This window comes from Ovis aries, chromosome 19 (assembly GCF_016772045.2).
Source record: "Ovis aries strain OAR_USU_Benz2616 breed Rambouillet chromosome 19, ARS-UI_Ramb_v3.0, whole genome shotgun sequence".
In the NCBI taxonomy this organism is placed as follows: domain Eukaryota; kingdom Metazoa; phylum Chordata; class Mammalia; order Artiodactyla; family Bovidae; genus Ovis; species Ovis aries.
This window is the reverse complement of record NC_056072.1, coordinates 2,052,461-2,069,229: the sequence shown is the minus strand read 5'-3', so window position 1 is coordinate 2,069,229 and position 16,769 is coordinate 2,052,461. Positions and strand designations below refer to the sequence as shown.

The 16,769-nt window shown below is 46.3% G+C and overlaps 1 long non-coding RNA gene across 1 annotated transcript; it reads left to right on the top strand.

Annotated features, from left to right (window-relative positions):
- The first annotated feature begins 8,220 nt into the window (after positions 1 to 8,220).
- Positions 8,221 to 16,270, top strand: LOC121817193 (uncharacterized). The gene is made up of 3 exons (XR_006056972.1): positions 8,221 to 8,390; positions 8,879 to 9,074; positions 15,720 to 16,270. It is a non-coding gene; the product is annotated as an uncharacterized LOC121817193 (long non-coding RNA).
- The last annotated feature ends 499 nt before the right edge of the window (positions 16,271 to 16,769 follow it).

Genomic DNA, 16,769 nt, shown 5'->3' with positions numbered 1-16,769 from the left:
ACTTAGTGACTAAACCACCAACCACCACCACCACCTCAGCAGAACTTCGGTAATTGAGGGGGTGTACTGCCCACCAGGCTCCTCTGTCCATGGGGTTCTCCAGGCAAGAATACTGAAGCAGGTTGCCATTGCTTTCTCTAGGGGATCTTCCAGACTCAGGGATTGAACCTGCATCTCTTATGTCTCTTGCACTGGCCAGTAGGTTCTTTACCACTAGGGCCACCTGGGTCTGACTCCTCAGTGGAAATAAATATTCATTTTTATAACTAGTTGCATATTTTCCATTTGTATTCTTTTTTTAAAGAGAAGTCCTGGAAATTGTAGAAGCTTCAGATCCTACAGAACCCAGGGTTTTTCTGATGCCCAGGGCTGCAGAGGTGTCCTGGATTTCAGCAACCCAGTAGTGATGTCCTCTCATCACTGGCTGATTTTTCTAGAGGAATTTTATCATCACCTTCTATTGTCCTGTGGCAGTATGCCTGATTTTAATAGTATTGATACTAACATGTATTTCTTAATTCCCTTCTTATTTGTTTAGGGCTAAAAATCACAAAGTAAGGCTTTTTAGAATTACATTAAAACTAGGATATATGTATGAACTACTCATAAAAAGATGGAGTTTTGCCATTGGCAGAGAAAGACAAATATATGATTTCACTTATATGTGCAATCTAAAGCCAGAACAAAGAGAACGAGACAGACTCAGACACAGAGAACCATCTGGTGGGGTGAGCTGGGGGTTGCATGAACTATTTGAAGTGGATTAAGAAATACAAACTTTCAGTTATAAAATAAATAAGTCACAGGGAGGTAATGTACAGCACAGGGTATACAGTCAATAATACTGTAATAACTTTGTAGGGTGACAGATGGTTACTAGACTTTCTACAGTGATCAATCTGTAGCGTACATAAACGTCAAAACACTATGTTATACACCTGGAACTAATATATACTGTATGTCAATTATACCTCAATTAAAAAAGGATACATCGTAAAAAGAAGAAAACTCTGAGTAAGATCAACAAATTTCCCTGTGCTTGAACACAATGTTTAGAATTTGTTTCTGCTCACTTCCCAGCTCAGAGGGTTGATGTTCCTACAGAGGTTACTACCACACAAAGTGGATTCTTATATTCTCCTTGTTAACAAAAGGAGACATTTTATAAGAAGAAGTAGGGTGTTGCTGCTGCTGCTGCTAAGTCGCTTCAGTCGTGTCCGACTCTGTGCGACCCCATAGATGGCAGCCCACCGGGCTCCCCCGTCCCTGGGATTCTCTAGGCAAGAACACTGAAGTGGGTTGCCATTTCCTTCTCCAATGCATGAAAGTGAAAATTCAAAGTGAATTCGCTCAGTCGTGTCCGACTCTTTGCGACCCCATGGACTGCAGCCTACCAGGCTCCTCCGTCCATGGGATTTTCCAGGCAAAAGTACTGGAGTGGGGTGCCAGTGCCTTCTCCAAAGTAGGGTGTTAGGAGTTGATAAATGTTAAGATGGATTCTATGCCTGTAAGCTGCTTCTCATACTGATTTATACTGTTCATAGGGTTCTCAAGGCAAGAATACTGAAGTGGTTTGCCATTTCCTTCTCCAGTGGACCATGTTTTGTCAGAACTCTCCACCATGACCGGTCCATCTTGGGTGGCCCTACATGGCATGGCTCATAGTTTCACTGAGTTAGGCAAGGCTGTGGTTCCTGTGATCAGTTGGTTGGTTTTCTGTGATTGTGGTTTTCAGTCTGTCTGCCCTCTGATGGAGAAGGATAAGAGGCTTATGGAAGCTTCCTGATGGGAGAGACTGACTGAGAGGGAAACTGGGTCTTGTTCTGATGGGCGGGGCCATGCTCAGTAAACCTTTAATCCAATTTTCTGTTGAAGGGCAGGGTTGTATTCCCTCCCTGTAATCTGACCTGAGGCCAAACTATGGTGGAGGTGATGAAGATAATGGCGGCCTCCTTCAAAAGGTCCCATGATGCACTGCTGCACTCAGTGCCCCTGACCCTGCAGCAGGCCACCACCCACCCACGCCTCCATCAGAGCCTCCTGGACACTCACGGGCAAGTCTGGGTCAATCTCTTGTGGGGTCACAGCTCTGTTCTCCTGGGTCCTGGTGCGCACAAGGTTTTATTTTGCCCTCCAAGAGTCTTTCCTCAGTCCTGCGTAAGTTCTGGCGGCTCTATGGTGTGGTTAATGGCAACCTCCCCCAAGAGGGCTCATGCCACCTGGTCTGCTGCACCCAGAGCCCCTGCCCCTGCAGCAGGCCACTGCTGACCCGCACCTCCTCAGGAGACACTCACAGTTCCGTCTCAGTCTCTGCAGGGCCTCTGGGTCCCGGTGAGTACAAGGTTTGGCCCTCAGAGCATCTCTGGTGGGTAAGGGGTTTGATTCTAAATGGGGTTCACCCCTTCTACAGTCTTGCTGGTGCTTCTCCTTTGCCCTTGGATCTGGGGTATCTCCAAAGATGGAGAAGCTCTATACAGTCAGCAAAAACAAGACTGGGAGCTGACTGTGGCTCGATCATGAACTCTTTATTGCCAAATTCAGATTTAAATTGAAGAAAGTAGGGAAAACCACTAGACCATTCAGGTATGACCAAAATCAAATCCCTTACGATTATGTACTGGAAGTGAGAAATATGTTCAAGGGATTAGTTCTGATAGACAGAGTGCCTGAAGAACTATGGATGGAAGTTCGTGACATTGTACAGGAGGCAGGGATCAAGACCATCCCCAAGAAAAAGAAATGTTAAAAAGCAAAATGTTTATGTGAGGAGGACTTACAAAATAGCTGAGAAAACAGAAGTGAAAGGCAAAGAAGAAAAGGAAAGATATACCCATTTGAATGCAGAGTTCCAAACAATAGCAAGGAGAGATAAGAAAACCTTCCTCAGTCCTCAATGCAAAGAAATAGAGGAAAACCATAGAATGGGAAAGACTAGAGATCTCTTCAAGAAAATTAGAGATACCAAGGGAACGTTTCATGCAAAGATGGGCACAATAAAGGACAAAAATGGTATGGACCTAACAGAAGCAGAAGATATTAAGAAGAGGTAGCAAGAATACACAGAAGAACTATGCAAAAATGATCTTCACGACCTAGATAATCACAATGGTGTGATCACTGACCTAGAGCCAGACATCCTGGAATGTGAAGTCAAGTGGGCCTTAGAAAGCATCACTATGAACAAAGCTAGTGGAGGTGATGGAATTCCAGTTGAGCTATTGCAAATCCTGAAAGATGATGCTGTGAAAGTGCTGCACTCAATATGCAAGAAAATTTGGAAAACTTAGCTGTGGCCACAGGACTGGAAAAGGTCAGTTTTCATTCCAATCCCAAAGAAAGCAATGCCAAAGAATGTTCAAACTACCACACAATTGCACTCATCTCACACGCTAGTAAAGTAATGCTCAAAATTCTCTAAGCCAGGCTTCAACAGTATGTGAACCATAAACTTCCAGATGTTCAAGATGGATTTAGAAAAGGCAGAGGAACCAGAGATTAAATTGCCAGCATCCACTGGATCATCGAAAAAGCAAGAGAGTTCCAGAAAACATCTATTTCTGCTTTATTGACTATGCCAAAGCCTTTGACTGTGTGGATCACAATAAACTGTGGAACATTCTGAAAGAGATGGGAATACCAGACCACCTGACCTACCTCCTGAGAAATCTGTATGCAGGTCAGGAAGCAACAGTTAGAACTGGATATGGAACAACAGACTGGTTCCAAAGAGGAAAAGTCTGTATATTGTCACCCTGCTTATTTAACTTCTATGCAGAGTACATCATGAGAAACACTGGACTGGAAGAAACACAAGCTGGAATCAAGATTGCCAGGAGAAATATCAATCACCTCAGATATGCAGATGACACCACCCTTATGGCAGAAAGTGAAGAACTAAAGAGCCTCTTGATGAAAGTGAAAGAGGAGAGTGAAAAAATTGGCTTAAAGCTCAACATTCAGAAAACGAAGATCATGGCATCTGGTCCCATCACTTCATGGCAAATAGATGGGGAAACAGTGGAAACAGTGTCAGACTTTATTTTTCTGGGCTCCAAAATCACTGCAGATGGTGATTTCAGCCATGAAATTAAAAGACGCTTACTCCTTGGAAAGAAAGTTATGACCAACCTAGACAGCATATTAAAAAGCAGAGACATTACTTTGTCAACAAAGGTCCATCTAGTCAAAGCTATGGTTTTTCCAGTAGTCATGTATGGATGTGAGAGTTGGCGTATAAAGAAAGCTGAGCGCCAGAGAATTGACGCTTTTAGCTGTGGTGTTGGAGGAGACTCTTGAGAGTCCCTTGGACTGCAAGGAGATCCAACCAGTCCATTTTAAAGGAGATCGGTCCTGGGTGTTCGTTGGAAGGACTGATGCTAAAGCTGAAACTCCAATGCTTTGACCACCTGATGGGAAGAACTGACTCATGTGCAAAGACCCGAATGCTGGGAAAGCATGAAGGTGAGAGAAGAAGGGGATGACAGAGGATGAGGTGGTTGGATGGCATCACGGACTCAGTGGACATGAGTTTGAGTAAACCTGGGGGAATTGGTGATGGACAGGGATGCCTGGCGTGCTACAGTCCGTGGGGGTCACAAAGAGTCGGACACAACTGAGCAACTGAACGGAGCTGAAGCTGCTTCTCCCAGCCTAGCTGATTCTCCAAAGAGCACCAGGCACTTCGCGTTTCCAAGCTTTGGGAGCGCTTGCGCGTTGCAGGCTCTACTGGAAGAGGCTGCCTGAGCTTTAATAAGACCCTCCCCTCCCTGCCCTCCCCCAAGCCCTCAAGCCTGGGGCTCCGAGGCTCTGCCTACAGAGCCGAGAGTCAGCCGTCGGCGCAGACTCTAACAGGTGCTATGCGGCCCGGGGCCTGCAGGGGGCGGCAGAATCGATGAGAACCGCAGAGGCTTCGAGGCCACGCTCAGAGCGGCTCACCAAGACGCTTTCCAACCCTTATTCTCCTTCCCCACCCTATATCTGATGTAGAAATAGATACCAGTAATGAACAATAAGTACTATTAGTATTCACGGGCTGTAATAAATAGTTATTAGCAATAACCTGTTTTCTTATCACACTTTAGTCCTAATCTAGACGCTCCTGTACCCGTTGCCTGAGTCCACCTCAGTGAAGAGGTCAAGATCAACAGTTCCCCTGGCTGGACCTGGGGTGGCCGTGGGAAGGGGAAGGACCAGCCCCACTCGGCGTGGCTCTGATGGGCACAGCCTGACTCACAGGTCTCAGGTCCAGCAAGCCCTTGGGCACATTTCTGCTCCAACGCGGATGGCTCCAGCGATGTCTTACTTCGTGTTTGTACTTCAGCCTGGGCTGCTGAGCTGTAGGACATTGGGCGCCAGACTCATCTGGTAACCCACGCTCATCTTAGAAAGGGACAGAGGGAAAAAAGACTCCACAGGTAAAGCTTTTCTTGTATTAGTGACCCGGAGGCAGCAGATGTAGTGACAAGCACGTGGGTTCATGATAAGATGCTTGAAATGAGCAGTGGCATCCTCTCAGCTCCCCCTCCCCTGTCCTGTGCTGGAGAACAGGCTTACTCAAGCAGATCTTGCTTCACAGACTTGGGTGTTTTCATTTGTTTTTTAGATAGCTTACTGTATGTACTCAACATAGACCATCAGGCTCCAGCAGGCCCACCAGACTCAGCCGCTCGTCACCACATGCCCGCAGGCGTGCGTTGCGCTGATGCTGGTGTTCACCTCATCACTCACCGGACTGGAATGAGCCACCAACGTGTGCCCCAAGTGGTGTTGGCATCGTTTCTGTAAAAGCAAGTTGTCAGGATCTTTGCCGTTGAGGGTTACAGTTGTGGGGTGGGGGTGGGGGGTTGGTTTCCAGTACAATTCTCTGAGTGCTGTGATAATGAGGGGCACAGGGGCCACCCAGAACATCCCTGATCCTTACTTAGACCAACATTTAAGGAGAGAACTCTTGAAGGGTGAGTAGGAGACGGCCAGATGGAGAAAAGTCAGGGGGTATTTGGGGGTAAGAACAGCCAGGCCAAGGACTTCCCTGGTTAAAGCTTCACCTTCCAAATGCAGGGAGTGCAGGCTCGCTCCTTTGGAGTGGGGGCCTCTAAGATCCCACACACCTCAGATCCAAAAACACAAAACATGACACAGAAGCAGTGTTGTAACAAATTCAACACAGACTTTAAGAAAATGTGCTGTGCTGTGCTAAGTCACCTCAGTCGTGTTCAACTCTGCGACCCTGTGGACTGTAGCCCGTGAGGCTCCTCTGTCCATGGGATTCTCCAGGCAAGAATACTGGAGTGGGTTGCCATGCTCTTCTCCGGGGGATCTTCCTCACCGAGGGATCGAACCCATGTCTTTTATGTTTGCTTCACTGCCAAGTGGATTCTTTACTACTAGCACCACAGCCGGATCCCAAGATCCTAGTCCTCTGCCCAGGAAATGAACCTGGGCAGCCTGGATAAAAAACAGGAATCCTAGTCACTAGTTTGTCGACGTCAAACCATGAAAAAAATTCATTATATATGTATATATATGGCTCTGTATTTGGGGTTCACTCCCAGAAGGCCTCCAGGGACATGACTTTTGCTGGTGGCATTAAGGCCATGGATATGTCTTGCTGGACACACTGATCATGAAGGTGTTGAGCACACAGCGTCCATCAACATTTGTGTGAAAAACCGGAACATTCTCCTCCTCTGGGGGTGTGGGATGGAAGCAGAGATAATCACGGAGAACCAAGCAGAGGTGCTGGGCAATGGGTAGAGGATTTGGGGTTTTTGCCTTGAAGTTGTTTTGTGGGAAAAGTTGGAAAGCTGACCTGACCCCTGTGAGGCCCCCAAAGTTTTGATGGCTTAGGGTCTCCAACACTCGCTCGCTTCTGGAGGATTAAGACTTCAATCCGGAACGTGACTCTGAAAGTCGCAGAATCCAGTTTCTTCTGGCTTGTTCAGAAGTGATAGAGTTTGTGTTGGCCTGAGACAATAACTAAATTCCTAAGCTGGGGGAGTGAGGCGGGGAGCAGGATGCTTAGGCAGGACTAGTCCTCCTCTGAGTCTCAACCTCAGCAAGCCAGTGTTTCCTTAACTGATCAGGACCAAGAGGGCTCTGAGATCTTACACCCTCAGCCCCACTTTCCCTCCTGCCGAACCTCCTGAGAAATAGCTCCCTGCCCTCTGTGGACTGGTTCTACTTACTCCTTAGATCCAGAGGCCAGGGACCAGACTTAGTGTCTTCCCTTCAAGAAAGTCCTTTCCCCATTCCTGCCAGAAGTCAACAGAGAATTCACGAAAAATGGAATTGAGCCAGAAATATTGATTCTTGTTCTTTGGCCAAATGATGACATAAGAGCATGTTTTTTATTCTCAGAAGCTGTTTAACAGAATGTAGAAAAAGAAGTTTTAAAAGCATGAGGAAGGAGGTTTTGAGAATTGAGATTTTGCCTGAAGTGCTTACATTATGTGCTGTTCTGATTCATGTCCCCAGTGACCTTGCAGGGGCCAATGGAGTTTCTTCGTGAATTTTGAGGAAAAGTTCTAATTATAATCAGTGCACTCCAGAGAGCCTTATGGCTAAGGTGAGCCATACCTGAGGGAATGTAATGAATAAAACTCATGAACTTCAAGTCCTCACTTTTTACTGATGCTGAAAACCCAGCCTCTGTGCACTGGTGTTGAATTAAATCTCAGAGTTTTAGGTGGAGTAGAAGAAAATATCTTTATTGCTTTGTCAGGCAAGGAGACACAGTGGGGTTCGTCCCCATCCAGGAGGATTTGGTGAGAATTTTCATAGCAATAGTGCAAGGTTTAGGTTGCAGGTAAGGATCAGGGTGTGTGTAGGGCCTACACTCCTAGCCTCAAGTGGTCTTCTGATGAGCTTGTGAAAGTGTGCTCAGTCTTGACCTGACTCTTCAGGAATACTGGAGTGGGTAGCCATTTCCTTCTCCAGGGGAACTTCCTGACCCAGGGATGGAATCCCTGGTCTCCTGCATTGCAGGCAGACTCTTTACCATCTGAGCCACCAGGGAAGCCTTCCGGTTCCTTTAATCTGGCATCAGGTCGTCTTCTGTGGAATGAAGAATGCTGACATCTTTCATCTGTTGGGAGCTTTAGTTCTATAGAGGGCTTAAACGTGTTCTGTGTACCCTTGAGGTGGAGCCAGGACCCTGCCCTGAGGCTGCACTATTGTTCCTAGGCTGCTCCGCCCTCAGGCCTGCGTCCCCTCCCTTCCCTGTTAGATTCTGCTCTTTGGAGCTCAGGCAAGTCCCTGGAGGCTGGAGTCTGTTCCCTACAAAGAAACAGGGGGGGACACAGAAACTCTTCAGTGCCCAGGATTCCCACAGGGTCGTGTTTGGTTTCCTTACCAAGGAAATGTGGCAGGAGACATAAAGGAGGCAGAAGACGGTAACCAGAACAAGGGGCCATCCTCAAGGGTTCCTCCTTCAATGGAGCCGAAGCTCCATTAAATAACACCTTTCTTTGCTCTGTAACTTCTGAATTCAGAAGCTTCCTTTGAGGGACTTAGCTGGCGGTCCAGTGGTTAGGACATCGCACTTCCACTACAGGGGGCTCGGGCTCCCTCCCTGTTTGGGGAACGTGTGAGGTGTGGCAAGCACACACACACACAAACTCCTCTGAGATCTGCTTTCCTCTCTTTCATAACCCTTGCTGTGTTCCTGATGGTATTTGGTCTAAGGCTGCCAGTTTGGGTAATCCTTTGTACCTTATTGCTGATTTAGGCAACTCTGAGGATTACTGAGTTTTGGGTGGAGTGTTTGAAATGAGATTAAGCTATAGCAAAGCTAATTGTTGCTTCAGCTTGAATGCATGAGGGATGGGCTGACTTCAGGTGGGGAAGCGGGGAGGGAATGTCCTGCCTTCCTTGCCCTCAGGAACTGCTTTTGAAAAGTAAACACCATGGCTCCCTGCCTGAACTTGGAGACTGAGTTTGGAAATCGGTTGGTGAGTCTTCGCCATTATAGCAAAGACAGCTTCAGAAGTAAAGCGGTGTCTTCTCTTGAGATCGCACAGCTACTGTCACAAGGGGCCTTTTGTTGCTGGAAGATCTGTTTTCTGATGTGATGAGAGGTAAGTCTTCCTTTTCTACCTGGGAATGCCCTGACTTGCAGCCCACCCTGTATCTTGGTGCTAAATGCAATTGTTCTAGGAAGAGGGACTCCTTACAGAGCCCGAGAATGGTCTCTTGTCCAACATTTGGAAATGAATTTTTGGAGGAGACACACACGCTGACAAAACAAGAGATTTTATTGGGAAGACGTGCCCTGGCGGAGAGTAGCAGGGTAGGGGAACCCTGGAGAACTGCTCTGCCACATGGCTCATGGTCTAGGGTTTTATGGTGATGGGATCAGTTTCCTGGTTGCTTTTGGCCAATCATTCTGACTCAGAATCCCTCTTGGTGGCACACGCATTGCTCAGCCAAGATGGATGCCAGTGAGAAGGATTCTGGGACATGGTCGGACACGTGGTGTTTCCTTTTGACCTTTCCTGAACTCTTCCAGTTAGTGGTGGCTTATTCATTCCATGTTCCTTCCCAGGACCTCTTGTTGTAAAACAACTCATGCAAATGGTTACTATAGTGCCTGGCCAGGGTAGGCAGTTTCAGTCAGAGTGCTTCCCCTAACCCAGCTCCACTGCAAAAAGATGTATCTGTTAAGAGAAATAAAGATGATGTCTACAACAATGCACAAGGCATAGAGAACACCTCTTGGAAGGCATGCTTACCGACTATTTTTATACCATAATTGTAACAAACTGCCTTTTTGTTCAAGTGGTCAGTTGGCTCCACAGCATCCTGGAGCACATTTGTTCTGGCCATTCTGAACATGTCATGAGGCCACATTTGCTATTTAGGTGTGTCCTTTGGATCAGGCAGGTGGCAGGCAGCATAGCTACTGTACCCCATGCCCGGCTACCCCACTTTTGTGCTGTGAACTCATTTCTGAGTCTTTCTGGACAAGGGGTTTTCATAGAAGTTTCCAATTAGGTTGGGTCAGAGACACCTCTTAGAAGTCAGTGTGACCCCCACATGCACAGTTTGGTCCCACAGTGTGCCCTCTAAGACAGTGATTCTCAAGCTTTGCTGCAACACGTAGGTACCTTAGAGTTTCTGTAACTCCCAGTTGAATCAAATTCTCTTTGTTGCAGGAAAGGGGACCCCTTCCAGGCCTGAGAATGGGCTCTTGTCTAGCACTCAGAAATAAATTGTCCAAGGGGACATGTGTACTGATAAACAAGAGACTTTACTGGGAAGGGGCACTAGGTGGAGAGCAGGAGGGTAGGGAGCCCAGGAGAGCTCTTCTGCCCCATGGCCTGTTGTCTTCGGCTTTATGGTGATGGGATTTGTTTCTGGTTTGTCTCTGGCTGATTATTCTTACTCAGGGGCCTTCCTGGTGGTGCAGCCATCACTCAGCCAAGATGAATTCCAGCCAGGATTCTGGGAGGTTGGCGGGACCTATTTTAATTTTCATTACTCTAGGAGGTGGGTCATAGAGGATCTTGTTGTGATTTATGTCATAGAGTGTTCTGCCTGTGTTTTCCTCTAAGAGTTTTATAGTTTCTGGTCTTACATTTAGGTCTTTAATCCATTTTGAGTTTATTTTTATGTGTGGTGTTAGGAAGTGTTCTAACTTCATCCTTTTACATTTAGCTGCCCAGTTTTCCTAACACCACTTATTGAAGAGACTGTCTTTTTTCCATTGTATATTTTTGCTTCCTTCATCAAAGATAAGGTGCCCATAAATGTGTGGACTTATCTCTGGGCTTTGTATCTTCTTCTAGTGGTCTATATTTCTGTTTTTGTGCAAATACCATACTGTCTTGGTGACTGTAGCATCAGTCAGTTCAGTTCAGTTCAGTCATTCAGTCATGTCCGACTCTTTGCAACCCCTGTATCACAGCATGCCAGACCTCCCTGTCCATCACCAACTCCCGGAGTTCACTCAAACTCATGTCCATCAAGTCGGTGATGCCATCCAGCCATCTCATCCTCTGTTGTCCCTTTCTCCTCCTGCCCCCAATCCCTCCCAGCATCAGAGTCTTTTCCAATGAGTCAACTCTTCGCATGAGGTGGCCAAAGTATTGGAGTTTCAGCTTCAGCATCAGTCCTTCCAATGAACATCCAGTGATCTCCTTTAGGATGGACTGGTTGGATCTCCTCGCAGTCCAAGGGACTCTCAAGAGTCTTCTCCAACACCACAGTTCAAAAGCATCAATTCTTCGGCACCCAGCTTTCTTCACAGTCCAGCTCTCACATCCATACATGACTACTGGAAAACCATAGCCTTCACTAGACGGACCTTTGTTGGCAAAGTAATGTCTCTGCTTTTCAATATGCTATCTAGGTTGGTCATAGTTGATTCCAAATGTCTATGGTGCTACTCTCAACATATATTGGTTGAAATAACTGAACAAACATGGATTTCTTTCACATCTGTAGGAATACAGTCAGTTCTTGACTCAAAGTTTTCCTTGTTCTGCCCATGTCCATATATGACCATGACAATACTCCAGGAGTACTGATTTGGAGGTCACAAATAAATTTTAGTGAGTAGGCAAATTTGCAAAAACAGAATTCACAAGTAATAAAAATCCAGTGTATTTCATAAGATATATTCCTAGAATCAGACTTGTTGGGTAAAAGAACATGTACACTGTAAGTACTGATAAATACTGTCAAATTTCCACCACACTTCATGAAAAGATACATTAATTTGCTTTTCCATCACTGGTATGTGAATATGCTTGTCAACCCTAGATGAAATCATTGTTGTTGTGGATATGGATTAAAAAAAATTTTTAAGGCCAAAATCATGGGGGAACACAAAAATTGCAATTGACAAACTAGGAAGGAGGCGAGAGCTGGAAAACAAGGGGAACGAGTGTCCAAAGTCTCCTAGAAGCTTCCTGGAATCTTGGATTTCCTTCCAGGGTCTTCCACACCTGGGTGCCTCCTGGACGCCCTCCAGGAGTACCATAGGGCTCAGTTTGAAAACCAGCACTCTAGGCCAAGGGATCCCCTGTACAAGAAGGCTGCGATTTACAAGACTGCTTCCTGTGGTGACCTTAGCCTGAGTGGATGCCAGCCCTCCTTCAGCAGGGCTTCCGCAGTGGAGGAGACAACAGCTTGGATACAGAGTTATGCAGCGAGAGTACTGGCCAGGTGGTGCAGCTTCACACTTGCAGCTGGGACCTTCACTATCCGGGCCGTCCATGAAGGCAAACATGCCCTCCAGCTCTCCTCCTTCTGCGCAAAGTCAAAGAAGAAGCACATTCTTCAGGGTGCTGTCCCAGAGAAGAAGCCAGCAGGGCAGAGGCTGTCCATGGGGCTGCTGCAGGCCGTGGGAAAGGGACGGTTCTCCTGGACTGGCTCTCAGTCTCTGCTGGGTGAGGCTGAGGACGCTCTGGCTTGAAAGGGGAGCAGGACCCCCTCCCCAGGTCTGGAAGCCTGGCCAGAGAGCCAGGATGCGGGCCTCTACCACCACCGCCATGGTGAACTCCTGCTCTCCTGCGTCTTGTGTTCAGTCCCCAATCTTCTCCTGGGAGACTCTCAGGGCACCAATTTTGAGCTGTTGAATAGCTCCTGCTTGAGCAGTGACATTGCTCCAACAGATCAAAGATGACCCTCTTCTGGACAGCTGACCCTTGGCCTTTGCACCTGGAGCTCAGAGGCTTGGGGGGTTGAGAGGGCACCAGCCAGGGCTTGGGGCTGGCTCCCAGAGGGATGGAAGCCACTTGGTCAGCAGAACCACCTCGCCCTCCTCCCAGCTGCATCCGCCTGCGCTGGGCTCCTGGCAACTGCTGCTCCGACCTCTCAGGGGTGCGCTGTCGGTGCGGGAGCCCTCCCTTCTCCTGCTCGCCCTGCCCCTTCCCTGCCCCCGGCCCCTGTCCTCCTCCCTTCTCTCCCTCCCCCTTCTCCTCCCCACCCCTCCTTGTTCGCCTCTTCTTCTCCACCCCCTGCCCCTCCTTTTCCCTGTCCCCCTTCCCCGCCTTCTTCTTCTCCCCACCTCCTACAACTCTTCCCAGTCCTCTCTGCAGTGAGAAGTGGTGCTATGCTGCCAGACACCCCAAATCCCTAACTTCCCTGCTTGCCTGGTGACTGGGGTGTGGTCAGCGCTGAATACGTGAAGGCTTGGCTGGTTGACTCAAAGACTGGATGAAGGAATGAATACCTCACTTCAGGGTCTTTGCTTCCCTCCCATTTAGTTGTGGATTTTCTGGATTTCTCGGAAATCTAATCTTGACAGTAGTCCCTGGATGGATTCTTTGGGTATTTCTACCTCGACCTTTCATGAGTCCAGACAGCAGTGGGAAAGCAGAGGTTGTGAAAAGCAGTGACGGCTCAGGGGCCCAGGTTTGTCTCCACAATGGCCAAGAGCTTCTAGCAGAAAGTGCAGTTACTTTTACAAAGTAAAAATGACTGCCTTTATTACGTAATTTTTTCAATTCAGTAAATTAAAAAACATGTTTTAAACCAAAGACAACACTAATTAACACCAAAGAAATGGAAGCTTGCATTCACGTTTTCCACTAATCTTACTGAAGTGGTTGGGTTGCTGGCACTGCCCAGCGTTGGAAGAAGAAAGGGCAGGTCTGTGCCCCTCAGTCTGCTGTGCACAGTGATGGTGACAGGGGTCTTCTCACCTGCGGGCAAAATACTCGTTACTGAGCATCCACAGTTGACAAAGATAATGAATCTCTTTCCTATTTTATTTCCAATGTTATTAATAGATTATTTTGTAGACGAATGCAATTCTAAATTAGCTATTCAACAGCACACAATGGAATTCATGAACAAATCTGGTTAAATGCTTTTCTTGATTGCACTGCATGTATAACATCTTTAAATAAAGGATTCTATTCTTAATTCACACCAACAATTAATGTTTGCACACAGCCTATTAATTATTTCAGTTTGCTGGGAGAAGTCCCAGTTGTTCATTGATAGGGATGAAATAGCATTTTCCTGCATTACTAATCTGGAATTTCTGGGAAAAAGAAAAGAAAAGTGGTTTTGTTTTGTTTTTTGCTAATTTGTGTTTTTAAATATCAAAATATTCTCTTACATTAATGATATAGTAAAGGTTTAAAAAAGCACATTCAAAATTATGTGAATTTTTATTGTTATTTTTATTCATCATCTAGAACATTCTAGAAGAAAATATCCTAAAATTTTGACTGTGGAAATTTCCAGACTATAGGCTTCCTAATGACATTTTATTTCATTTGCTTTCCTTTTATGGATCTTTCCTCTAGGGAACACAAATCATTTGTATAATGATATATAGCATCTATCTAATAAAAAAATACTGTAAACCTTGAAGTATTATAAAGTGTCTAGGAGTTCTGATATTCAATAAAGCCTTACATAAATGGATTGTAAAAATCTATCCTATCACAGAATAGAATGCTAGCTATGACAAATGAATTTAGCTGTATTACAGATGTATAATGTAACCTCACTGAAAAGGAGGAAGGAGAAGCTGACCTAATAACTTCTAAAAATGGTTCTTTGTGCACTGTAAGACTGAAGACCGAATGCTACATAAACTCCTTATTCTAGCGGGTAAATCTGTTTCTTACAAGGCTGTGGGTTGAACACATAAGTAAACACAAAGCAGAGAAAAAAGTTATGGACGTACAGGAGGGAAAGTTAGAATGTCCTCTGCGGTACTGGATCCGAGCAGGAGGTATAGACGTGAAGTTATGCTCATTTCCACAGGCAGATGGTTAGAGACAGAAATAAACACACTGTGTGCATACCTGGGCTATGAGACGCACACGTCTCCTTGCTGACTGTCCACAGGGCCTAGGGGAAATGATGTCCAGCAGCAGTGACCACCACCAGCGTCTAGTCCTTGGTTTCTAAAGACCCTTCTCCAATAGAAAGAACCAGCACTGCTTGGAGAAAGGGTTGGGACATGGAAAATGAGTTTGGAGCATTGTATTGTTCCAGAAATTAAGAAGTGCTCTCCCAAAAAGGTATTGAGCATGTTAAAAATGACATGTTGTTGAATTTAAGGTTCTTGCTTTGTCAGGAAAGAATTTGGAGATGAGGTGGGTGGGTAAGAAGTGGATTTATTTAGAGAGAAATAAATAAAATCCACTCCACAGACACAGTGTGGGCCATCTCAGAAGGCAAAAGAGGGAGCCTCAAAACGTGGTGTGGTTAGTTTTTATGGGCTGGGTAGTTTCATAGTCTTATGAGTGGGAGAATTATTCCAACTACTTTGGGGTAGGGGTAGAGATGTCCAGGAGTTGGGCCACCACTCACTTTTTGGCCTTTTATAGTTGGCCTCAGAACTGTCAAGGCACTGACAGGTGTGTCATTTAGCTAATGTATTACAACGAGTGTATAATGAGGCTCACGGTGTACTGGAAGTCAAACCTCCCACCACCTTGGACCTTGTTGGTTCTGACCAGTTTTTGTCATGTCCCATGATCATATCACTTTGAAAGTTTGTGCCCTGCCCCTCACCCTCCTGTGAGAGTTCCCAATGGTCATGCTGAACAATTTGACCAAAAAAGTAAATAATAATATTGCCTGATAACCCAAGGCATAAACAAAATACCCCTGTGCATACCAATATAAGTGAATGATTGAATAAGTAAAGAAACGGGAGAGAAGGGACAGATTTTCTATGCAGAATTCCAGTTGATAAATATGGACTCTTAACTCCAGGAAATGGAATTTAATTCCTCTTCTCTTGAATGCAGGCTGGACTGGTGGAGATATGCGTCCTGTGAATTGAGCATGGAAAGGGAGCAAGACCCGCTGGGACTCCTGAATACAAAAGTCTATCTATGTCCTCCATTTCTTGATTACAGGAAATAGACGTCATTCAGCCTTCATGACTTTACCTGAGTTCCAAAGGGCAGGTACAAATACTTGCTAGCGGGGAAGAGAAGGAGTGAGGAGACAAGGGAGGAACAGTCAAGACAAGCAGTAGTGCCGCCTTGGGACAGGCTTCCCCTAAAGCAGACATAGGACAATATCTTCGAGCCATTTTGCAGACACTGAAACCCCCACCAGGTGGGAGAAGTGAACTGTTTGTTGCCCACAAACATGTAGATCCCAGACCAGTTAGAACCAGAAGGTTGATGATGCTGGATTCAGAAGAATGTCTGTGAGCTGATCAGACCCTCTTTGAACCATTCCTATCAGACTCCTCTCCACCTGCCCCAGGTCAGAGCACATTGTCTTGAAGGCGTGAGACCATTCCAGCTCCCCTTGTCTGGCAAATCAATAAAGCTATTTGTTTCTGAAAGGGAATGTCTCTCAGTCCTGTTCGAATCTCTGTGACTCCATGAACTATACAGTCCAGGCCAGAATCCTGGAGTGGGTAACCTTTCCCTTCTCCAGGGGATCTTCCCAACCTAGGGATCAAACTGCATTGCAGGGGGATTCTTTACCAGCTGAGCCTCCAGGGAAGTCTGAGAGTCCTGCAGTGGGTAGCCTATCCCTTCTCCAGCAGATTTTTCCCACCCAGGAATTGAACCGGGGTCTCTTGCATTGCAGACAGATTTTTTACCGACTGAGCTATCAGGGACCACTTCACCCAAAACTCTGTCACCTAAAACTTATTTCCGTCTTCTAGTTTAATCTGGTGTCAGGGTACAGAGGCCAGATTCAGCACCGATAGTAACACGAGGAGAGGACATTCAGCGCATAGCACCTTGACCACGCAATCAGGGTTAAGATCACCACTGTCAAGGTGATGTGTGTACCAAACCCTCCCTAATACAAAGGGCACTTTCAGTTCAGTT